The following is a 25427-nucleotide window of genomic DNA, read 5'->3' on the forward strand; positions in this document are numbered from 1 at the left end:
TCTCTGGGCAGTGCTAAAAATGTTCCCATTCCCCCTTGAGACCAGGCCTTGAGTTTCCACCTGGACTCAAACAGTAGTCAAGTAAGTAGGCCCTGTCACGAGACAAGCTGACCATGGGACTCACTAGGCCTACTTTGGTTACTGTTTGACATTTTGTGTAAAAGAGAAAAGAGAGATCAGAGACAAAGACAGAGAGACAGAGACAGTGACAGAGACAGAGACATAGAGAAAGAGATTATTTTATAACTCCTGATGCTTGGTCTAGTATTCCAATAGACAGACAGAGGGACAGAATGGAGAAAAGAAGGATGGATAGATGGATGAATAAATGAATCAAAAAGTGGTCAGAGAGATAGGTGGGTTGGATATATGGTTAGGAGGAATTGTAGAAGGATGTGGGTGTGTGAAAGGAGGAAGGAGGGGTAGAAGGTGGCCAGAAGAGGCTGGTTGGGGAAAGGAGGGTGACAGAAGCACAAAGGCAGAGACATGGAGCCATATTCCTCACTGACCTGATGCTGAGGTCTGGCCCTCCACAGGGAGAGTTTCCTGGTCCCCTGGTCATGCCTCATTGTAGAGGGGATGCTGCTCTTGGTACCTGGAGCTGGCTGTGGGGCAGCGCATGCTGCAAGGCAGCATCGGTGCCTGAGGTGCCCCTACCTCAGTGGTGTCGGTATGTTGGACCCTTCTCAGATCCTCTGACAGAGATTTTGTGGGTTTCCCTTTGAGCATCACTGGTATGCATGGGCTGGACCTGTGACTGGATGAACCAACTCCCAAAGAGGGCTACCATGGAGCCTCGGGCAGAGAGGGCCCTGGATCTGGCTCTCACATGGTACCCCATCCCACCCCAATGAAACTTCCACCTTAGGCATCGCCACTCTGGACCTCAGCTTGATATCCTCTGACTCGCTGGACATGGCATTCATTTCGTCCTGGCTACCTATCCTCTGGGGATGTACACAAATGTCACCCCCTGCTTAATGTGTGCCTGGTGCTGAACATGGCATGCACGAGTGTGAGGTCATTTCATCTTCACCACACCACTTAGGGGCGTTGGGGCATCATAGTGATACCTGGATGCACAAGCCAAGCATCTATGTGAACATACAAGGTGTGGCCTACTGTACTCTTCCAGAGTGACCTTCAGTCACTGTCCCCTGGCACCCCTCCATGATGTGATTCTGCTAGTTTGTAAAAGACCAGATCTAGAGCCATCAGAGTTCATACATGTTCTGTGTACTTTTCATGTCCAAGAAAGGGAAGCAGACAGGAAGCCTGAGCCATTGTTTAGGAATGAGGAAGGGTCCACCTGATGTGACCTCCTGCATCTTTGGAAGAAGCCATGTCCGGGTATTAGAACTCATCATCTTCAAACTGCCTCCTCATGATGAAGAGCTATGAAGGCCATCAGAGGAAGCTGAGGCAGCAATGTATGCTGTATATTGGAAAACATGGAGGCTGCCTGGCCCCTTTGGCACTGACATGCACTTACTGGCCTGAGTTCCCAGTGGAGTGGGAGGAGTTGCTCTGCAATGCTATTGATACCTGTATAGTCTGCCACATGCAAAGTCAACAACTTACAACTCTTCTGGTTATGTGGGATGACAAAGGTTGACAACACTCCCAAGTAAACTCACTTTAGAGCAACCTAATGGCAAACTCTCACTTCTCACATACTCCTGGGACCTCATAGATCAGACCAGGCTGGGGGTAAGTGTTGTCTGTCTGTCACACTCCTGCCACATGGATGGGGCTGGCTCCAGGAACTCCACCTCCAAAAGGAGCAAGTCTACCATCAGGCAAGTGGTTAGCTCCTCTCCATAGCTCTGCTGGGTAGTTTTTGGAAAGCTCTGAGCTTTAGTTTGCTCTTTGGAAGGAGGATAATGCTTTGTGTGAACTAACTGCACACAAAATACTGAGCCCAGGACCTGACACTTAGATGTCAAAACCAATACTGATCTACCATCTCAGATGATCAGAGTTGAGGGGTAGTAATTCTCAAGAAGATGTCATAGGTGTAGTATCAGGTCTAATGAAAGCCTAAAGGAAGAGTGTTCTTGTTTGGGGATGTCACCATAGTTGTGTCATTCAAGTCCCCCCTTTAATTGCCACCATACACATCTGATCTTCAGCATGGCCCTCTGCTTTGCTCACAGGTGTTGCTAGTGTGGTGGTCTCCTCCCTTCCAATGTACTACAACGTCATCAATGCCTGGGGCTTCTGGTATCTCTTCCATTCCTTCCAGGTAAGCCAACCTCTGGTCAGAGCAAAAGCAAAAAGGGTAGAAAATGCAGGGCCACTCACCAAGTGGGGAGCTGGTAGAGGATGAGAACGCCAGCCTGTGGGAACCCTCTCAGTGATGGGGAGCGTGAGGGAGCCACAAGCCAAGCAGGGATGACAGAATCTGGATCCACTACTTGTCACAATGTAAGCCCAACCATGCACTGTGTGTGTGTGCGTGCACATGCGTGTGTGTTTGCATGTGCGTACACACATGTGCACACTCTCATTTCTGAGGAGCAGGTCCACAGCACTCATTGGAATATCTACAGGAATATTTTCAATGACAAGCATTTTAAACAGTGCATTATCTAAATTCTTGTTACTGATATTCTGGAAGGGTCTAGGCTTTGGGGAAAATAAATAAATGCTACAATTCCACACTGAGCGCTGGAATGTTCCTTCACTAGTCATATTCTATCCCACCCCACCCCCCATCTTCATCCTTTTTACTCTCAGAGACTCTAATCCCACTGCCTCCATATCAGCCTCTTTCCAGATGGAAAAAGAAGAGAAGGACCCAGGAATTACCACTCTAATATCCATGCATTCCATACTTCACAAAATCCCCCCCCTTACCTCTGCAGTAAATCCTCTCCCAAGGTCATAGGATAATGACACAGCAGACTCTCACTTGGACATCTAAGGGCCATGCAGGCCCTTCGGAACATATAAAATCTACACTGGCATGGCCACATACACGACATAAGAGCTTTGTTCAATCCCACGAGCTACAAGTGACTCTACAGGACTCTACTTTATGGAGGGTGTCGGTCCTTCTTAGCGGGTACCTTTGGGGCCAAGCAAATGTAAGGACCCTATCTTTACCTTCTGGATGCAGATGAAGGGAGAAGAAAACTGAAAATCTCTCAGTTGTTCCATACCCAGAGCTTCTTCATGTAGCATGTTCATTGGCAGGAATATTAAAAAACAAAAAAATAAAAACAAAAACAAACAAAACAAAAAAACCTGAAGTCAAAGCTCATCTCAAGCAAAGGACCCCAGAGGTATCCTCAGATTTGCAGCCAAATGGGTGAAACAGTGTGAGGTTAGGAGTGGCCTCAGCAGAGGGCCCAGAGAATGTTGGGCTAGGCAACTGAGCTTAGAGGGCTTCTGTTTCTTAGCTGGGACCTGCTGCTGGTTCCATCAGATACCACAGTGTCTCCCTCTTGTGGCCTGTCCATCCAAATGGGCTCACTGTTCAAGATTCTAACTCAAGTACGTTCACAACTTTTTTTTAAATTATTTTTAAAGTTTATCTTATTTATTTTATGTATATGGTTGTTACCACCTAAATGTCCATGTACAACATGGTGCCTGGTGCCTGCAGAGGCCAGGAGAGCGTGTCAAATTCCCTGGGACTAGAGTTACAGAAGGGGAGCCATCCTATGGTTACGGGACTCTAACCTGGGGGAAAACGCCAGTACCCTTAACTAGTGAGCTATCTCTCCCAGCCCTACAACTGGTTTTGAACTTGGGTAGCTACAAGGATCTGGAAAGACTAGGCCAGGGAAGCCTCTGATCCACTGTACTCTGTTGTTTCTGCGCAGTTCCAGGCTAGCCCATATTTTCAGGACAAGGTGTGAAGCCTCCTGTCCAAAGATGCTTCCCTATCATCCCACCAAGCCCTTGGCCTTTCCCTTGACTCTCTGTTGATTCTCACTTCATTCCAAAGGATCCCCCTGCCGTGGTCTGTCTGCCCACTGAATGGAACCCGCACAGGCTACGACGAGGAGTATGGAAAAGGCTTCATTAATGCAGTACTTCTGGTGCAGGAAAACACTAACATCTCACCATCCATCCAGGAGAATGGAGGAGTGCAGTGGGAGCCAGCACTGTGCCTCATCCTGGCGGGGCTGATGGTGTATCTGTGCATCCTGAGGGCACTGAGTCAACCAGCAAGGTGTGCTAGGGAGTGTGATGGGACTGAATCTGGTCCATGCTATGAGCTGTCTCTTGCTGTCCAGAGTAGAGGCTCAGTGGGTCAGAAGGCATGGATGGTGTTATTGGCATGTTCCTGTACTAGCTGACAGTGGAGGGTGTCAAGAAGTGATTAAAGTTGTAGCACTGAATCTGAAATGACAGGCCCCAGCCAGTTCTCACACTCACATGTACCAGGTCATTTCATGGAGATATTCAAACACCCTGCTATTCAGTCCTTGCACCTCAAATGCCAGATATATCTTGTGGAGGGAACTCAACATCAGACTAGCAAGCCTCTGGGGACTTTATTGTGTAGTTGATTTTGGGGTCCCATTTCAAAGTGCTTTCAGGAAATCACAATACTACCCAGAACTGTTGGGTTCTCCTTGGTTTTTGTTTGTTTTGTTTTGTTTTGTTTTGTTCTGTTGTGTGGTATGGGGTTTTAGTTCTTGTTTTGGCTTTTATTTGTGATGTTCTCTTATGTACTTCAGGCTGGCATGAAACTGGCTGAACGACCCAAGTTGGCCTCAAACTCAGTGATCCTCCTGACTCAGCCTTCTGAGTGTTGGGATTTCAGGGCCAGAGATATGCCAAAATACCCAGCAAAGGCCTTTTATTTGCCTAAGCTCGTTCTTTCTGTTGAAATGCCCAGGTTTCCATTCATCCTAGGGCTGGAGTATCTGCTGTATTTCCATCACCCATACCTGTTTCAAGCTGGGGTAATGCCCATACTCAGCTATTCAGCAAAGCAAATCCATAGTTGATCACGGTGTCTTATTCCTGTAACAACAGCCTCAGAGTGTAGATAAATGAGGTCACTCCCAAAAAAGGCTTAGATAGGAAAGTATTCTTTCACAAAATCACAGCCAGGGGACTGCACACTCAGGACATAGACCAGATTTATCTCAAAGCTCTTCCCATCCTATTGGTGAAATGCAGCATGAATGTTCTCTTCACATCTTTTGTGACTCTAGTCATTTACAATTTGTCTTCTTCTGAGAATCCCATGAGACCCCTAGATCTCACTCTTCTGATCACCTGCCTGCCTTCTCCAGTACTGACATGTTTGTTTGCTTTGTTCTTTCATGAGGCATCAAGCTTAGAACAACCTATGTCATTGAGCCCCCCCCCCCCCCAGATATTGCATGACAACACCAATGTTGTGCCTGGCGGACATTTCACATTGTTTTCTAAGTCCCCATAGTGGCCAGCCCCACATAGTCATCTTAGCCCCACAGCACTTTGCCTCACAGCTGAGCATAAGAATCAGGGTGTTCTGGTCAGCTGAGCTCAGACCTTGCAGCATCTTCTCTGTCCCAACCTAGACCAAGCATGATCCAAAAGATCTAAGGGCTATGTCTGTACCCTTGAATATTAAAGTAGCCCTTTCCTCTCCAGGCCTCTTATAGTTGTGAAAAATAAGTAGAGTCTGGACATTATTCTCCTCTGAAGTTTTACTTACTGGTCAGTGTTATTTCTCCTGATAGGTTAAGCTAAAGCTAGATCACATGTCCAGCCATCCTTCCCACAAGAAAAGAAGGAAGCCACTTTGTGAGGACTCTAGAAAGCCCATAAGAAACACGGACCACTGGCGGGGTAGGGGAAGTCCAGAGCTTTCCCCAAATGTCTTTCTAAGTGCCCAGTGTTATGGACCGGATCAGATCCACCATGCCCCCCTGAATTTCTTTCACATCACTGGCAAAAAGACTCTTATCCATTTGTATCTCACCTGGTTTGACATATTAGATATTTGGGTAAATTCACTAACCCCCAAATGTGTAAGCAGCCATGGTAAACATATATCCCACTTTCTCAGTGTCCTCTCTGATAGTCTCTTTAGTTCATAAAGTATGGTGCCATGCTACACTCCTAAATGGAAGTCTGAGATTAATTCAAGCATATCAAGATATGGGTTACTAGCTGTTTCTCAGAGGTGGATCCAACCTAAAAGAAGATTGATAAAAACAAACCAACCTTGTGAAAAGTTTTGTTTCGTTTTTGTTTTTGTCTATGAATCTAGGCAAAATCCCTTACAGTTTTATGCCCATGATACATTGTTTTTAAATTTTATTTATTAACATAATATCCGTGCATGCTTATGAAGGGCCTGATGCTTTGATCAAAGCATGAAACACATAGCAGCTAGACCAATGCCACTACAACATTTCCTTCTCCTCATACATGAATTATATATACATTTTTTTACTCTTCTAGTTATTTTTATGTATCATGGATTCTGTAGATTAGAGTTACCTATAGTGCTGGGCAAAGAAGCAATGATTTTTGCTTCTAATTCTGTATTTCAGTTACTCTTGCTCCATCCTCTGTCTTCCCTGGCTGCCTTTCCCATCTTCTTGGAAGTTCATTTAACAATTTCTCACAAATGAGCAGCAAAAAATGCATTATTTGTCTATGATTTGTTTTATTTACCATGATGCCTGAACTTGTCTATACCTTTACATGTGACAAGATTTCATTCTTTTATGGCTAAGTAGTATTCCTTTGTGGATACACACCATGTGATTTCTATATGTTCACTTTCCATGGATGGTTTTATATCCTAGATTTTTTTAAAGGACTATCACAGTAAAAATGAGAGTGCTGCTATATCCTTGACACATGGCTTTAAGATCCCTTTGCAATACATCTAATTGTGGTTTTTTATTTGTATTCCCTTAAAGATTAATGATGCTGAATTTTTGTTCATATATTTGCTGGCTATTTGTGTCTTAACTTTTAGATGTATTTATTTTATTTGACACATATGAGTATTTTGCTTGCATGTGTATGTGTATGCCACATGTATGTCTGACACTCGCGTAGGGATAGAAGAGGGCTATGACAGTGGTTATGAGTTGCCAGGTGGGTGCTGGAAACTGAACCCAGGTCCTCTGCAGGAACAGCAGGCGCTCTTAACCACTGAGCCAACCTAAAGTCCCTCCTCATGTCTTTTTTAACAAATGTCTATGTAGCCCATTTCTTGCCCATTTTTTAAGGTGGACCTTTGCTCTCCAGTTGTTTGAGCTCTGAATAAAAAGAATTAAGGGAATGAGAGGTATTGGCAATAAAACTGTGAAAATATTAATGAAAGATGTCAAGATGACCTCCAGGAAAGGAAAGATACTCTATGGAGCAGAAGATGTCCTAGTTAATTTTCTGTTCCTGTGAAGAGACACTATGTTCTATGTACTCTGTACTCTGTACTAAGTACTATGTACTCTGTACTATGCTTATCAAAAAGAAGAATTTAATTGAGACTTTGCTTACAGTTTCTTTGAGTCTATGATTGTGGCAGGAAGTGTGGCAGCAGGCAGGTTGAAGAATGCTCTTGCTTATATCTAATCCACAGGCAAGAGGCAGAGTGAGGGGAATGGTGAATGAGAAGGAGGAGGAGGTAGGAGATGGGAGAAGAAAGAGAGAGATTGGGTTCAACCTGGCCTCCCTCATTGGCATGCGCACTCCCTTCAACAAGGCCACTTCTCCTAACCTTCTAAAATAATTCTACCCACTGTGAACCAAGGGCTCAAATATATGAGCCTGTCGGGGCCATTCTCATTCAAACCATCACAGAGTTGGCCCCCATATTATTATTATTATTATTATTATTATTATTATTAAAGTGTACATACTACCCAAGACAGTTTACAGATCCAGTTCAATCCTTACCAATAATAATATTCATAGAATCAGAAAAAATCTTAAAATTACATGACACTATTGAATAAAAGAACAAAACTGAAGTCATATTAATACCTGATTTTAAGTCTGTCTACAATGTGTCTGGTATTCGCTTGAGAAAAGACAAGGAGACAAGTAGAACATAGTAGAGTACCTGAAAACCACATATTTCTGTCAAAGACACCACGAGAATACATTGGAAAGCCATCAAATCAATTGCTGATGCTAGATCCACATCTCACATGCTGTACAAAAAGTCCAAAGTATGAAAAGTCTAAGGCGAAACACTTGAAGACTTAGATTTTTGTGTTCCATGTTTTGGGATAAGACCCGAAAACTTGCACAAAGTAAAAACCAGTAGGATTACATCAAAGAAAGAACTTTCTGTGCAATAAAAGAAATAGTCAATATCATGAAGAAAATATTTAGGAACTCACACACACATTCACAGAGTAAGGGGGAGACTTAAATAAATAATATTGTTTTGTTAGCAGTTTTACTAAGTAATGACAATTTTAAAATAGTAAACAAGAGCAAACTAAATTTAATTATGGCATTTTAATACATAAGTATCATTGCTCCTTATTCTTATTCACCCTCTCTATCCTCCCTCTTTTACCCCTTCTTTCTGGTATAATTTAGAGGGAAAATACATGTTTGAGGTGTAAGAATAGAGGAATTACTATAAAAGTGCAAAAAGAATAGTTATAAAAAGCTGCTCAAGTACGATGATTGTGGTTGATACATTGTTTATGAACTAATAAAGCAATGAAGATCAGAGAAGCAAAGCATCTAGGCTACCAGAGAGCCTGTCCTGTACTAGGCTGGAGATATTATCCATAGCTAAGTTGAGACAAATTGCCAAGACTAAATCCTTAATGCCCTGCTCCTATCTTATATATTAGTGCTGGGGCTTAAAGCTGTGAGCTCTGTTTGTCTTTTAGACTGATTCACTTCTCATGTAGCCCTGGATGGCCTTGTAAATCTAACATTAAGTATTTTGGTTTTTATGTTTTCTACTTCTGCTGTTGACTGTGGCCTTCTTTTTAGGCTCACCTTTTAGTTAAACTCTGTAGGATATGGAAGAGTACATCTCTCCCTCCGTCTTTGTTCCAGGGGATTGGGTTTTGATTTAGGAACATAGCTTTCTCTCATTCACCTAACTCTGTCAGATAATTTCCCTTGTGAATGTCTTTGCATATCTTCTGTTACATTGCTATTGTAAATAGTGTCTTTCTCCTTATTTCTACGGTTGTTTATGTTGGTGGCAGAAGAAACAAACATTTTTTTTATGTTAGTCTTGTACCTTGGAAATCTTGATGCATTTCCTAATGAATTCTCACAACTACAGATTGCTTCTGTTTACTCTATAAACTATCCTATAACCTGGATATGATTTAGCACATTTCTTTTCAGTGTCTGTATTTCAACCCTTTTTTATTGTGGTTTCACTATTATTACTGATTTTATTGGAGTCTCAGGCAACAATTGTTTCTTCCTGTACTTTGAACACAATGAAATTCCAAGTGTTTGGTGAACACTCTGACTAGTTCTTTGATTTACTATAAAGGCTTTTTCTGACTGCTTTTTTTGAGAATACTTTCAAGGCCAGGGATAAAGTTTCCATGGCCTTTGCTTATTGGTTAGGTTAGGGGGAGTAGTTGGTTGGTTTTTTTGATTTGTTTGTTTGATTTGTTTTGTTTTGTTTTCTGGGGCTTACCATTGTCCACGGAGAGATACAACACTTTCCTTTTTTGCTTGTTGTTCTAGTTAGAGTCACAATTGCTATGAGGAAAGGCCATGACCCAAAGCAAGTTGGGGAGGAAAGGGTTTATTTGGCTTACACCTCCATCATGAACTCAAGGTAGATTCCTGTAGATAAGAACTGATGTAGAGGCCACAGAGGGTTGCTGGTTACTGGCTTGCTCATGGCATGATCAGCTTACGTTCTTTAAGAACTCAGTACCACCAGGCCAAGGATGGCACCAGCCACAATGGGCTGCCTCCCATCACTAATTAAGAAAATGCCCCGTAACTTATGGAAGCATCTTCTCAGTTGTGGTCCCCTCCTTTCAGATAACTCTAGTTTGTGTTAAGTTGACATAAAACTAACCAGCACCATTGTCAAGCTCTGAGCCCTGCCTATAGGATCTATAGCCTGACCCTCCATTCCTGCACAACACAGACACGCAGACGCTGACACCCAGGATTCGAGATCTAGATCTCCACTTGTGCATCTATGGCTCCTGGGTTCTAAACTTTTGGCATCCATTCAGTTCCCTTCTTTTGGTTCTGACACTTAGTTTTCCTCGCTTTTTTTTTTTTTTTTTTTGAGATTGGCTTTATGTCCAAGATGTTATAATTACTGATTTTATTTTATTTTATAGTTTTAGAATTATTTCTTTCCCCTGCTCCTGCCATTCTCTCTCTCTCTCTCTCTTATTTCTTTCCTTTCTAGTATATATTCTCTACTGTTTGAAATTTCGACTTTCATATCTCCTTCCAGGTGTGTGCCAGACCTGTCTCTCTTCCATTTTAAACATTATCGTCATGCAGTTCAGGCCCTTGAGCCTATAACTTTCTAAATACTGCAAACTTAGGATGCACAAGGCACTGAGATCAGTCTCTGGCTCCAGGGATGGACACACACACACACACACACACACACACACACACACACACACACAATTTTATTTTGTAAATACCTTTCTGCATTCCAGCTATCTTTCGGAGAGAGGAACTAGCTTTAAAATACCTTCCTGTGGGGCTAAAGAGATGGTTCAGCAGTTAGAAAAGCTTGGTGTTCTTCCAGAAGACCGGAGTTTAGTTCCCAACACTCACATCAAGTACTTCAAAGTCAACTCCAGAATCTGATGTTTCTCTGGCCTTGTGGGCACCTGCACAGACATTACAAAAACATGCACATATACATATACATGTACATATACATATAACTAAATAAATCTTCTTTTTAAAATATTGTTCTATAAGGCAGTTTGTTTATCTGGGGTCGAGAAGGGATGTCTGCTCAAGACAGAGTTTCTCTGTGTAACACCCCTGGCTGCCCTAAAACTTGTTTTGTAGACTAGGCTAAAATGGAACTCATAGATCTGACAGTCTCTGCCTCCTGAGTTCTGGGATTAAAGGTTTGAGCCATCATGCCTGGAAAGGGCAAGTTCTGGCGATTAAAAATTTTGTTAGATTTTATTTCCATATAAACATATGTTTTTGGCCCCATTTTGTTTTCTTTCTTTCATTCTTGTATTTCTTATTTTTTATTTGTCTGTTTGTTTACTTGCTTGCTTCTTTGAGGCAGGCTTTTTCTGTGTAGCCTAGACTCTCCTGGAACTTCCTCTGTAGACCAGGCTGGCCTCAAACAGAGATCTTGCCTGCCTCTGCTTCCTGATTGCTGGTATTAAAGGCGTATTCTATCACTGCCTGTCAATGTATAACAGTCTTTTTTAAACATTGTTTTATGTGTATTTTGTCTACATGAACCATGTGCATTCCCAGTGCCCATAGAAGTCGGAAAATGCTGTCAGATCTCTGGAATCAGAGTTAGCCACTCTGTAAGCCACTGTGGGTACTGGGAATTGAACTCCAGGTCATTTGGCAGAGCAGACAATGAATGCTCTTTTCTCCTTAAAAATCTTCATTTAGATTTATGTTAATCTTTTCCTCCTATTCCACAGGTCTTATAACTTTTTGATTGCATATTACACTATCCATGTCATCATTTCTTTGGGTTATCTTCTATGTTGTTAAAAGGGAATTGAGGTAGTTTAATGAGAATGTCCCCATAAACTCACATGTTTAAATACTTGTTCCCTAGCTGGTAGAATGGTTTAGGAAGGATTAAGAGGTGTGGCCTTGTTGGAAGAGGTGTGTCTTTCTGCCTGCCTTCCTGCCTGACTGCTGCCTGCCTGCCTACCTGCTGCCTGCATGCCTGCCTGCCTGCCTGCCTGCTGCCTGCTGCTATGCTTTCCTCATGATGATCATGGATTCTAACCTTCTGCAGCCCCAAATTAAACACTTTCTTTTAATAAGAGGAAGACAAAATGTTGGTACTAAGGGGTGGGGCATTGCTGTGACAGGAAGCTAGCCATGCTGCTTTTGGAAGGAATATGGAAAACCTGGGGAAATTGGATTATGAAAGCTGTTGACTGCTATAAGCAGGGCTGAATGGACATCCTAGTAAGAGCTTGGAGACAACAGTGCTAAGATCATTGAGGGTTATGGATGCTAGCTCCAGAAACTTCAGAGGGCAACAAAATTAGTGACAGTGTTAGAAACCATTCTTGTGGTGCTTGGGTGAAAAAATGAGGATGCTTTTCTGCCTGAGGGCAAATTGAAATAGTTGGACTAATTTATAGGCAGGCAGAGGATATTTCAAAACAGCCTAATATTAACTCTGTTGCATGGTTATTAGTAATCACATTCATGCAGAGCTACCATAAAAAAAAATAAGCAGGGCAAAAAGAAACACAAAATGTATAGTTTGAGGAGGGGAAAAAGCACCAAGAAATTTGATGTCTGTACTGAAAGAGATAAGGAGAGGCCTAGTGTGAAATGGAATAAAGGGAGTGTTGTCTTTGGGTGAGCACCTAACTCCAGCTAACCCGGAAACTTGCATAAAGGAAATGCCTTTTGTATTTCTATAAAGCTGCAATGTGGGAAAATGTTATGCAAATATAATTCAAGAAGGGGAACAGGCTCCAACCAAAATGGCTGAACTTGGCTTCATTGGCCAGGCTGTCTTGGCTTTAGATCCCTGAATGATACTGGAGTAAAGGGGAGTTGTGGAATCTTCCTCCCGCAGTTAAGAAAATCCTCTGAAGCGAGGTGTTTGGCATGGGAATCCCTTCAAGGAAACCAGAGAAGCTATATGTGAATTTATGAAAATGAAGCCTGGATTGTATTGGAGACCTCAAGATCTTGGAAATGACAAAATCATAGACTTACCAAGAAGCTTGGGACCAAATCAAGAGAGAAAGACACATGTTGTAGCCAGCGGGAACTTGAAGGGAAGAGCCATCTAAGCCCATTGGCAGCAGATTAGAGCTATAGATTTGGAGTTTGCCCTCCTGAATTTCCATTTGCCTATTAGAAATAGATTAGAGATACAGGATTTGAAGATTGCCCCATTGGATTTCTGTCATGCCTTGATCCGTATTTTCTAACTATATTACCATTCCTCCTTTTGAAATGGTAAATATATATTCTATGCTGTTTTACATTGAAGTTTATAAATTACTTTTAGTTTTGCTGAGTTATAGTTAAGTGGGTGCCTCTAGGTCTCAGAGAAACTTAAAATAGATATTCCCCTCAAAGACCATGGGGACTATTCAGAGTTGAACGAAAGATCATTTTGCATTATGATATGGCCACTAGCCCTAATGGCAGACAAGGTGTGGGGTGTGGTAGTTTGAATGAGAATCACCCCATATGTGCCTATCTTTGAATACTTACCCCCATTCAAAGTGCGTCCTTTGGGAAGGATTAAGAAGTGTGGCCTCATTGAGGGAGTCTGATGCCGGCAGTGGGCCTGAGGTTTCAGAAACCCCAGGCCATTCCCAAATAGCTCCCTCTGGTTCCCTGTTTGCAGAAAGGGATATAAGCGCTCATGGGCCCAACACCATGCCCTGCCTGCCAGCCACCCATGTCCTACACGATGATGGCCTGGACTCTAACCCTCTGTAACCATGCACCCCAAATTAAACACTTTATTCTTCTGTGGCCTTGGTCATGGCTTTTGTCCAACAGAAAAATAAGACAGAATCACTTGTATAGATTTTAATTGGCTTGATTCTGCAGTTAAGAAAACATACTGGGCAAAATGAAATTCAGAATGTTCTACCCTCACATGTGCAGGATATCAAAAGAAAAGAAAATTAAATATAGAAAGTGGAAATGAGGGGGCTGGAGAGATGGCTCAGTGGTTCAGGAAACTATCCGTTTTTCCAGAGGGACATGGGTTCAATTCTCAGCACCCTACAGAAACTCCAGCTCCAAGGATCTCTCTCTCTCTCTTTCTCTCTCTCTCTCTCTCCCCCTTGCTCGCACTCTCTCTCTCACACACACACCTACAAACACCCTGTATGTGAGCAAAACATAATTCATATAAAATAAAATTTTAAAAAGAAAATAGAAAAGAAAGTATACAGAGTGCTCATTGGGTAAAACTTATATTTGCTTTCTTTGAACCTGGTTTTTAGCAGTTGGTTCCCTAGCTCTTAGAGGCTAGCTAATGTGATTAGCTTAAGGTTCACAGGTGTACAAAGACATCTTTAGGTCCCACTACATTCTATTGAACAGAATTACACTGAGAAATAACTCCCTGCCCACTAATTTCCCTTCTAACCATGTCTAATTCAACATTAACATTACAGTGACATTTAAACCCAATAATTATATTAATCATTGAAAACACTATTTATTTTTTAAGTCATTGATTCCAATTGTCTACAATGTGGTGCTTTTGGTGTAGTCATGGGCAGGAAAGTGAATTTCAAAGTACCCTAGTAGGGTGTATTTTTTTACTGACATTGTTTAGAATTGATAGCTCCTGCTAATAATAGTGAAATAATTGTTGTGTGATATATAATATTCATAAAATGTTCAAATTGTCATATTATCCTCATCTGCTCACGAAGCCTACTATTCCCCCTTTGCTTATACCATTTAGCTTATTTCATTTTTGTATCAGTTAATACAAAATTGTGTTGCTATAATTAAATACCTAACATGGTCATGAGTGAGGCACTTATTTTATTTCTGGATTGAAAGGGCACAATCAATATGGTGGAGAAGGATTGTACAATTCATGACAATAGACTCATAGCCAAGATTTTAACATTGATGGACATGGAAGCAAAAACAGACAGGAAATGACAGCGGGCTATACAATCTCAAACAACTACCCAATGATCTACTTTCTCCAGTGAGAACGCAGCTCTGAAAGTTATATGTGGTGATCTATAACTTATGACTTATCTAAGCTTGCCTGAGGATTCAGAAAGCAAAGCCAGCCACTAGCTATAGAGGTCAGGCAAGGTGACAGTTACCTTGCAACTGTGCAAGCCATACTAGCTTAGCCAGGCAGTATCCACATACCTTTGGGTGGATTTCTGTGAGTTAGAGACCTCCCAGGGACTAACTAGAGTGAATCAGTCTGAAAGATTTAACAGAGCTCATGCCTTTTTAATCCCTGCTCTAGAGAGGTCAAATGAAAGACAGAATCAGTGTCTCAGGCAGCTTGTGACCTGAGATTTAATCTAAGCCACCCCGAGGATAGGCAGCAGTCTGAGGTTTGCTGGAGTCCTTGTGGAGACAGGATACACCCTTTTGGACTGAGGTAGATGTAAGACCTAGTGGCCAGCTGCTTTGCTTCCTGCAAACCTCAGCTTGAAGCTGACTCCAATATCTCTGTCTCTGGGTTTTTATTTTTGGTGTTACAGTTACACACCCGAAGAGTGCAGTAAGACAGGAGGGTAGACATTCCACATCAGAATTATGGTTTTCATTCTTGTCCCCCTCAGCTCACATGGGATATCTGATGTCTTTTAATCATAGCAGGCTGTCCAGGGCTGGGCCTTCCCTTCATAAAGTCTACAATTGAGGCCATTAAAAACATGGAAGTGTCCCAGCTCTGGTCAGTTCTCTACTCTCATGCTGCTGATGATGGGTTTTGGGAGCATGCTTGGAAACACAGTGGCCATCCTCCACCCCTCTGACCGGACCGTAAGGTCATCTCCAGCTACCTGCCCAAGAAGGCATTTCAGATTAGGTACACCAGGCAGTGGAGGCGGGGCATGGGAGAGTGGAGAAAGGCTAGACAATCAGTGGAAGGGGTCTAATTAGGGGCCTATGTGCTTCTAAGACAACTCAGAAAGGCTGCAGGGGTGTAGCTGTGCTCCTGCTAGGGCAGCCTCGGTTCCACTTGGGGAAGTTGTTCTGGTGCTTTATCCACATGTAATGTGCACCACAGAAGACCCATTTTTAATTTCAACATCTTGCACACCCACCAGGATTATGAGAACCCTCCTTGTGCCTCTGATGGCTCTATGTCCAGGATAGATAATGTAAAATCAAATTACATGCCCTAGCTATCATGTGGGAAGTATCCTCTTCCCGCTCTCGAAGCCTGATAGCACTTGGTTTTTTTTTTTTTTTTTTTTTTTTTTTTTTTTTTTTTTTTTTTTTCTCTGAGTGGGGTCACTCTGTGGTCCACAGGTACAAATGCATGTAGCTCCCAATCCCAGCACTTAATGCTCTCCTGAGGAACCTCCCAGTTGGCTGATGTTGTATGGTATGGCAGTGGGAAGGGCTACCCTATGAGATTCAGAGGCACCATGGAAAGCCTCCAGGAAGTCAGAAGAAAAACACGGAAAGAGGTCAAATATTGACTCTGCCATGCTAGTGCAGTTATCGACAACTTTAAGCCCTGTACCCCAGTATAAAGATCTCTGACTACTACCTTGGAGGCTTAATCTGCTCTGGTACATGACCCAGAGCCTGGCATGTGAGAGCATCTATGTAAATTGAGTTTCCTTTACCTAAAATACTTATCTAGGGCCCCACACCACATTTAGCCATTATCATAGTATAAGGACCTATCTTTAGCATTCCCAGACTTTCAGCCATTATGATAGAATATATCCACGACGAGAAGGCAGAGGGTGGTCTTGAGTTTAAGCCTAGCAGCTTTGTTCCTGCTCTAACTCTGCCTGCTCTCCCCCGCCCCCAAGGCCAGGCCCACCCAAGCACATAGTGACCATCTCGAGGAGGCAGTAGACCATACCCGAACCATCACTGATGGACCTAGGAGTGGGAGGGCAGAGGGAATCTCACTAGCCCTGGGACTCAGAGGCCTGCACCCCCTCCCCCACCTTCTCTGGGAACTAACCTCGTCCCCACCTGGGACTCGAAGCCACACCGGGGAGATGATGTCTCATGACCAGTTCTTCATTGGTCATCCCTCAGAAGCCTCAGCCCTTACCCTTTACCTCAATAGCTCCCCCAGAGAGGATCAGATGGGTTGGGGTCACATTCAAACATCAAACCAGAACAGCATCTTCCCAAGGGCAGAAGGTGTGCAAGCTCGAGTCCCTCCCTCTAGAGCATGAATAAATCTGTCTCTCTGTGCTCCCAACAGATTTGAAAGTGACCTTTAGGCCATGACTTGCCACTCCCCTCAACTGGTCCTGGAAGGCCATGTGGGCGTTTGTGAGTCCAATACTCATCATCAGCCTCTATGTCTTCTACCTGAGTGACTATATCCTCTCAGGGACACTGCAGTACCAAGCCTGGGATGGCACTCAGGTACCCGATGTTCCTGCAGGGCTGGGGAATAAGGCAGAGACCACACAGTCACTCAGAACACAGGGACTATTGCTGTGCTGTGAGAAGGCTCCATGTGAGTATTTCACAGATGCTCAATTTAGCACAGCAGAAGTGGGCTATGAGTTTTTAACCATGATGCATGGAGAGAGCAAGAGATGCCCCAAAGCATCGCAGTGGGCCTTTCCCTAGAAGTACCAGTATCCTCTGGTGTGCCACACTGTACATATTTATACCAGAACATTTCTACCACCACAGAAACCATAGTCTGTGCTGAAGGTTACATAACAGTTAGGGCTCTAGAATAAGGTACTAGAAAAATTGTTTTAATGGCATTCCTGGATAGGCTTCACACACATTCTCTCACATATGCTCGCAAAGGTCAGAATTTCCTTTCTTCGTGGTTTCTCTGAATTGCAGGGTAGTAGACACCACAGTCTTCACTCTTTAGCCTCTTCCCCTTCTTAGAAGGCTTGGGTGAACAGTTCTCTTGGACTTGATGGGAGGGACCTTCCCCTGAGGCTCAATCTCTTCTCCCAGGGGCAGCTGGTGACCAAGGATTACCCCCCACATGCACCAGCTGTCATCGGTTTGCTGGTGGCTTCATCTACCATGTGCATCACCCTGCTGGCCCTAGGGATTTTCATCTGAATTGCCTCAAGAGGGAGGTTCATCCCCAGTGGTCTAAGAATGGACCTCCCAGGGATGAAAGTCAGCCACTATCTGTTTCACAGTTGCTGCCTGCTGGTGGCGACACCTTGGCTGGAGTGCTGGTCTGGGACCTCCTGAATCTGTAAAGAGGATTAGGGAGCTTAGAAAAAGAAGACTACCTTGGGGAGGGGACCACATCCCTTAGAAGACTCCCTCCATTATTTGCCATCTGAAGACTACAACTTGCAGCCTTCTTGTCGTCAGGGGTTAAGGCCAGTACTGAAGATCATTGTCACCCTAGACTCTAGGAAGTCCTAGAATTCAAGGTAAGCTGTCGTTAGAAACTTGACCATAACCCTGAGGAGCCAAACAAGCACTTCGGTTTATGTTTGTTTGTTTTTTGTTGTTATTTTTGGTTTTGTTTTTTTTTTTCTCAAAAGAAAACAAGATACTAATTGCTTTTCATCCAGTGTCAGAGGTTTTTGAAGCACCTAGGGCAACACATTACAATTCTTCTCATTGAAGCCACAGTGAGTGTGTAATTTTTGTATTACTACACTGTACTACACTGTAAATACTACCGGGATTTAGTGTCCACGAAGGAGAGTTATGTTGGGAATGCAAAGGTTCCTCACAGTGGGCTGTGGCAACGCTAAACTGTACAAGGAATCTGAACAGACATTCCCATCCCTGGGGTTTCAGGGTCAGATGATCCACAAGGGTACAAGGAACTGTAACTTTTCTACAAACATCACTCACAGCCACCTTCATTCACCTCTGTATAGTAATGCTTTCTAAAATGTACATAAGTCACACAGAGCAGTGTATAACTGAAAACACTCCATATTAATGGCTGTTATTCATCCATTATGTCAATTTGTCTGTTTTCTTTTTTTTTTTTATCATAATAAAGTGGATCAAGGTTATCCAGACTGAGAGTTCCCTCCTGTACTAACAAGCCGAGCTCATGGAATTGAAGGACTTCTTTGGATCCATCTGTGCAGACACCTCTGAAGACACTTAGACATCACTTGGAACATCGACCAGAGAGATCTTTTTATTTCTCTCTTTTTCCCAATGACAAAAGTAGGCACTGGAAAGGTCTTTGATGTGGCAGGTGGTGGTAGTAAAGAGAAAATTCTCTGGCTAAACACTTGCTACATTTGCAGAGAAACAAAATAAGGTTCCCAGAATCCACGTTGGAAAGCCTACAGTGTCTGAAAATCCAAGTTCCAGATGATAAAACATCCTTGTTGTATCCTTTTCTATCCTTGTTTTCACCAGCATGAACATGTACACAAAACACATACACATAAGTTAAAATAATATACATATCAAAAAGGTAGATAGTGATGATGTCTTTCCAACAGTTGAGTCTTTAACAGAGGACAATAACTCACAGGACAAATTGTTCACTATCATAGCTGCCTTCTTATTTTCATTTTAAAATGATCACTGTCCTTAAATATATGAGAAGCAGCATTTATTTACCTAAGTGTTTACTCCTGGTTTTCTCATCAGATGGATTTTAGGCTCGAACAGTGGGTACACCCTGTGATAATACATCAGAGTCTATTCCTGAACACTTAAGTGTCTGTCCCCTACTCTCAACCTAGGCATAGTGACTGCCTTTCTGCACTTGTCATGCCTTCCTAGGGTCAGTCACTGACAGGGTCTCAAAAATCATGTACCCTCAAAGGTGAAAAGAGGAACATTGTCATGTTATCATTATTCTATTCTTTTTCAGTGCGCCCATCACCTCTGCCATTCTAGACACATCAGAGCATTGAAAATTTGCAGTGTCCATGCTACTGGATTCAAGGAGCCTTTGTCAGAAAATCTTGGGAGTGAGTCTGGTGCTCTTGGGTGAATACAATGTGCAATCAAATCTGAGAGCCTGGGCAGAGCCTATTGATGGAGAGGGGAAAGTATGCAGTGTGTTTAGACATACTTACATCCAGAACAACTTGTAAAAATATAAATGCACTGTTGAACATCTCTAGGTATGAGTGGGAGTCACCTCAACAGAACAGTTGTGCTTATGGAAATCAGACAGGTGAAGTAATGCTATCATGAAATACAGATGTGCCTCAGTTTACCGATCTAAAGGTAGTGGAACCTGGGAGAATGGAGCCTAAAAAGGGGGAATAAAGTCTCACACAACAGCCAACTTTATTAAGAACATCAGGCAATATCCACTTTGAGCGTTAAGAAAGATCATGTGAGTAAAGCTCTCATGAGTTCAAACTGAATATAATCACAATAACAGGCTGCACATGGAAAAAAACCCCATGAATTTCTATAGAGGTGTATAAATAAGTACTAATAGCCAGTTGGAATGAATAATCTGAAGAAAACTCACTCCTATATGATACACCTGGGAGGGGGTGTAGAAGAATAATCCTCCAAGAACAATTCGGTGTTTTGGAGAAACTGAGGTCACGAGACTTTTATTTTCTTGGAAGTTTTCTCACAGGTACTCAGAATTGTTTTTCTTTCTTTAGAATGTTTCTTCTCTTTTCCATTTTTTTCTTTTTTAATTTTATGTGCGTTGTTGTTTTGTCATGGGTGTCAATTCCCCTGGAGCTGGAATTACAGACGGTTGTGAGCTGCCTTGTGGGTGCTGGGAATTGAACCCATGTCCTCTGGAAGAGCAGCCAGTACTCTTAACCACCGAGCCTTATCTCCAGCCCCAGCACTCAGAATTCTCACAGGACTACATTCTTGGATTGTGTTAGGATACTCTTCCATCCACATTGTGGTTACATCCCGCTAAACCCACTTTAGATCGAAGAGCCCCCTAAATTAAAAATGCATTTGTTACACCTACCTTCCTATCCATCACACTCAGAGCTGTCAAATGATCATCCCAGAGGCCATGTGATCACTGGGGTTCCCAACATCTCCACAGAATACCCTCTTCAGATTGCTTGCCCACAAAATGTTGGGTCTCAAATTATAGCTTCTACAGATTTCATTTCCCTTTCACACATTGTAGAGTCAGAAGACACTAAGCTGAACTGGTCAGCCAAGGAGCTCTCCACATACAGTCAAATGCCAGTTTCTCCATGGGGACGTACCTTTGCTTTGTTTTGTTACTGTAAAAGAGAAAGAAAGATCACTGTAGAATGATAAAAGATCAATTATAATGTTTAAAAGCTTACTCATATAACAGCTGTAGAATTTACATTCTTATCAGCACACTGAAATTCCCTCAAATCAAATCTCAAATAATGTAGTGGTAATTAGACGTCAACATGAATCAGGAGGGTGGGATGCACCTGTAACCTACCAAATTGAGAGGCTGAAGCAGGGAGACTAAAGACCCGACCTAAACAATCAACCTAGCTAAACCCCATCTAAAAAGGGGAGGCTGCAGCAATGGCTCAACAGCTAAAAGCTCTGGCTGTTCTTGTAGAGACCATGGGTCCAGTCTCCAGCACCCAGATGGTGGTTCACAGCCATCCACAACCCCAGTCCCAACTATGTATTATGTATATGCATTTTGTATGTATGTATGTACATATGCATATGTATATGTAGAATATGAAATAAAATAAAATCTTTCTTTTTTAAAGGACAAGAATTGCAACACAACCCAAAACAAACAAACAAACAAAAACTCTCAAGGTCTTGCCAACAGTGCTAAGGAGTTTGGACTCTCTCATACAGGGAAACTAGAAACTCTTATGATTCATTAACAGTGGACTCACCAGGATGAGCAAATGATTCAAAATTGTATAACCTTAGTTTGCAGGGTAAGACTATAGAACCCTGCGTAGAGCTATTCCTGCTTTCTCTCCTTCCCTCAGGAGTTCTGGCGAATCAGCTTTATCATGTTCTGTATTGTGTTTCTGATAGGCACAGTGAAGTTCCTACCCACCGGCAGTCATCCATTAGCCAGAATTGCATCCTGAGAACTCTCAGGTGGGGCTAAGCCTGACTGAGTCACCTGCACTGGGAATCTGGACACCCCAGAGAACTGAGATTCATCCCCTTTGTTGAGATAATTTTTAAATACAGTTATGACCAAGGTCTGAGTGAAGTGTAAATTTTAAATCAGACACAATGCTCAAAACTCATGATTTATGATTCCTTGTCAGTTGTTCTCCTGAGGCTACCTATGTGACTGTAAGTGCAAGGTGGGAGGGAACCCAAAATAATAGTGTCCCTTTGCACTTATTGGTAGCTCAGGATGTGCCATCATGGAAGCGTTTATGCTATAGAAATTGAAAAGCACATAGATCAGAGACTTTCTGCAGTTTCCAGTTCACCATCAGCCTCCAGCAGACGCAATCGTATCTTCATGAGCTATTTTTCAGTAATCCTTAATAGTATGAGGAGCCCAGAAATCCTGGAGTTTGAGAGTCATGACACAGAAAAAAGAATGTGGCCAAAGGTCAGTGGGAGGCTGTGAACTGGCCACCACTGAGGTTAAAGCCGAGGGAGGCACCGACCCACCAGGGAAGACTCACACCAGGGCCTGACAGTGCAGAAAGCTGAACAACAGGAAACCCAAGGGACTGGAATCCAGAAGAGAGCACAGGAGTGGGCCCATTCTACCCTGAGTGTTGTCTCAGAAGATGGAATCACCCTTGGCGCATGTGGTCTCCCTGCCAGAAGATGAGGAGCTGCAGCCCAAGGGCAGCCCTGAATGCCCTGACCAGCACACAGGAAGACTTGGCCCAACCAAATATGCCCAGCCTAAGGTTGTGGAGAAGGGGCAACCAAAGTGGGACAACCCCAGCAGTTCTTGCTTACCTGCATATCCTATGCCATGGGCCTGAGCAATGTGTGGCCCATCCACCACCTGTTCCAGATGTACTCCAGAGGTGAGTGCAGTTTGCAGGGACAGCAGTGTCTGAGTAGCTGAGTGCTTCACATCTCAAACCTTCACCTTCCTGGAATCTGTATGAATTATAGGACTAGTGGATGTCACCCCCAAAGAGCTGGCCCACAACCCAGCGAAGAAGGAAGATTGGGTTTTGCTTTTGCTTTCACGGACAGTGCTTTTGTGCTGTCTTAAAAAAAAAAAAAAAGTTTGCCTTTCCTAACTTGAAGTCAAAAAAGCTTTCTGTTCCTCCTCTGAGTTCTTAACCACAGGGTTGTTGAAGCTGTGTTTTACTTCCTTTCCTTCCTTTTTTTTTTTTGTGTGTGTGTATAAAATATGGTACCTAATGAGGTTCAATATATTATGTTGTTGTATTGTTGTTTTCATGACAAAAAGATTGCAAAGCTCTTTTGCTTGGATTACATCCTTGAAGTTTGAGTAAGTGATGGAAAGGTTGCTAGGCAGAGGTGCCCACACTCCCACGTTGGTTAGAGCAAGCAGGCTGTCACAAAGACAAGTTGCTGTGAGCCATACCAGACCTGCTGTAGTTGCTACTTGGTACTTTGAGTTAAAATTAGACTATCTTATGACCTTTGTGTGTTAGAGCACAATTCCAAACAGCTGTGGGGAACATGGCTATGGCTCCTGCTCCCAGGTGTCTCTAAGACTAATACTCACAGGCCTCAGCCTCCTTCAACATCAACCTGAAAGTAAAACCCCAGTGTTTAAAGAGCAGGATTCCCCTCTGCAAAGCAGGCTCTGAAATGACTATTTCCTGTTCCTAGAAGGTGTTGTGAGGAGAAATAGTAGGAAGGTGGTGGTGGTGCGGAGTGTGCTTGCATGTGATGGGGGCATCTAAACAGTACCAATGAGGGAAAAGGGAGTAAAGGCTCACAGCCTTAGGTCCACCCCCATTCCAAAGGGATAAAGCTATTGCTTTCACTTTACCTACACCTGTTACATTTCTTGGAGTCTCCCATCTGTAATTCGAGAAGACCTCTACATAGTGTCATATACGAGATTCAAAATTGTGGAGGAGGACGTGGACATGTCCAGACTGTGGCAGCACTCTCTCCTCAAGTGAAGGAACCATCTCCAACCAGGGTAATCTTGGTGAGAAGCCCAGACAGCTTCCACCTCCACCAAGAATAAGGAAAGAAGGGCTTCTGTCTGTCTGTGCAAAGTGATTGATCTCATTTGGCTATCCATGTGATAATTAGGGTAGAGGGGGTAAGTCACAACTCCAAAAGCAAGAGACTTAGACTGCAAGGAACCAAGAATCTTTTGGAGAAGGAAGAGTGGTAGGGGTGGCCCTCCCCTGCCCCCTCCTCCTGTAGATTGCTTCATTGCCCCATGCTGGGCTTTTGAGCTAGGATTGCTGAGTATAAGCACCTGGTGGTAGGCTTGGGTAGGGAAGATTTGCTCAGCTTTTTTCTTTCCTGAACTGTTCTAGCCCACAGGCAAAACCTGAGCTACTCCTGAAGTTTTCCATCTTCGAAGGAAGACATACAGAGCCTGCTTTTGAATTTGAAGTGGGGATTGCCTGAAATTCCAATGGAGCCTGTGAGTGATCTAGCAGGGCAAGCTTCTAAGTAGGAAATCTTTGTTGGGTATTAGCACCCATTTGCCCAGAACTCACATATTTACAGCTGGGGTGCTGGAACAAATGACCCCTGTATTCACCTCCACCCCCACCCCCATCCGGTTCCGTAGGCTCCCATGTCCCTGGTGTACTGGGCTGTTGGGTAGGTCTATGTCAAATAAAGTGCCAAGAGTACTTAAATGAGTGCTGTGGGTCAAGGTTGCTGGAAACCTTTTTTTTTTTTTTTTTTTTTTTTTTTTTTGCTTTTCGAGATAGGGGTTCTCTGTGTAGCTTTGGAGCCTGTCCCAGCACTTGTGAAGTATACCAGGCTTGCCTTGAACTCGCAGAGATCTGCCTGCCTCTGTCTCCCTAGTGCTAGGATTAAAGGGATGTATCACCAAAGTCCAGCAGGGCTGCTGAAATCTTAAACATTCCTGAGGCCCAGGCTTGCATTCCCAGTGAAGTTACTATCAATCCTTGAAGCTAAAGGAGACTTCCAGTTTATCTGGTCCTGAGCCTCCAGCACTAAGATAACCGACCTGGGAAGCTCATGTGAATTTTCAGCAGCACAGGGTCAGGTGTTAAACAAGCTGTTACCATTGGCAGATATAGGCAAAGAAGGATCAGCTTGCCTGAGTAGGGAAGATGGAGACAGGGGCATTGCTGGGGTAGTGCTGTTCTTTGTAGCTAGCATCTGCAAAATTGGTTTGCCTCAGTTGGATGTAGAATATTTTTCCCCATTATCCTGCCTGCTTTTTTTGCTGGCCCATTAATATTATTATCATTACTCTGATTATTTTTGAGACAAACATTTCCTCTTTCCTTTGGAGATTGTCCTAAAACACTCTCTGTAATAAAACAGGCTTGGAATACAAACAGATCAAGTTTTGTTTGCCTCCCTAGTGCTGATGGGATTGAAGGACAATATCACCATTGCCTAGTCTATACTACATTTTTCCCTTTTCCTTGGAATATAAACTCACATTTCTTCTCTCTTATTTTCTTTTTCTTTCTCCTCACTCTCAATAGGAATCTAAACCTGGGTGGTAAATTCATTTTCATGTAAGACTGTGCTTTCTCAATATGAGAATCTCCTCACAATTCTTAATGTGAAAAATGGTTTAAGTTCTCACTAGGAAACAA

General features: G+C 43.1%; 1 pseudogene; it reads left to right on the forward strand.

The window, feature by feature from the left end:
• Positions 1-579: 579 nt before the first annotated feature.
• The window catches only part of LOC127217927 (sodium- and chloride-dependent transporter XTRP3A-like), a 232667-nt pseudogene continuing 207819 nt past the window's right edge, over positions 580-25427 (forward strand).

This window comes from Phodopus roborovskii, unplaced genomic scaffold (assembly GCF_943737965.1).
Source record: "Phodopus roborovskii unplaced genomic scaffold, PHOROB, whole genome shotgun sequence".
Taxonomy (NCBI): Eukaryota; Metazoa; Chordata; class Mammalia; order Rodentia; family Cricetidae; genus Phodopus; species Phodopus roborovskii.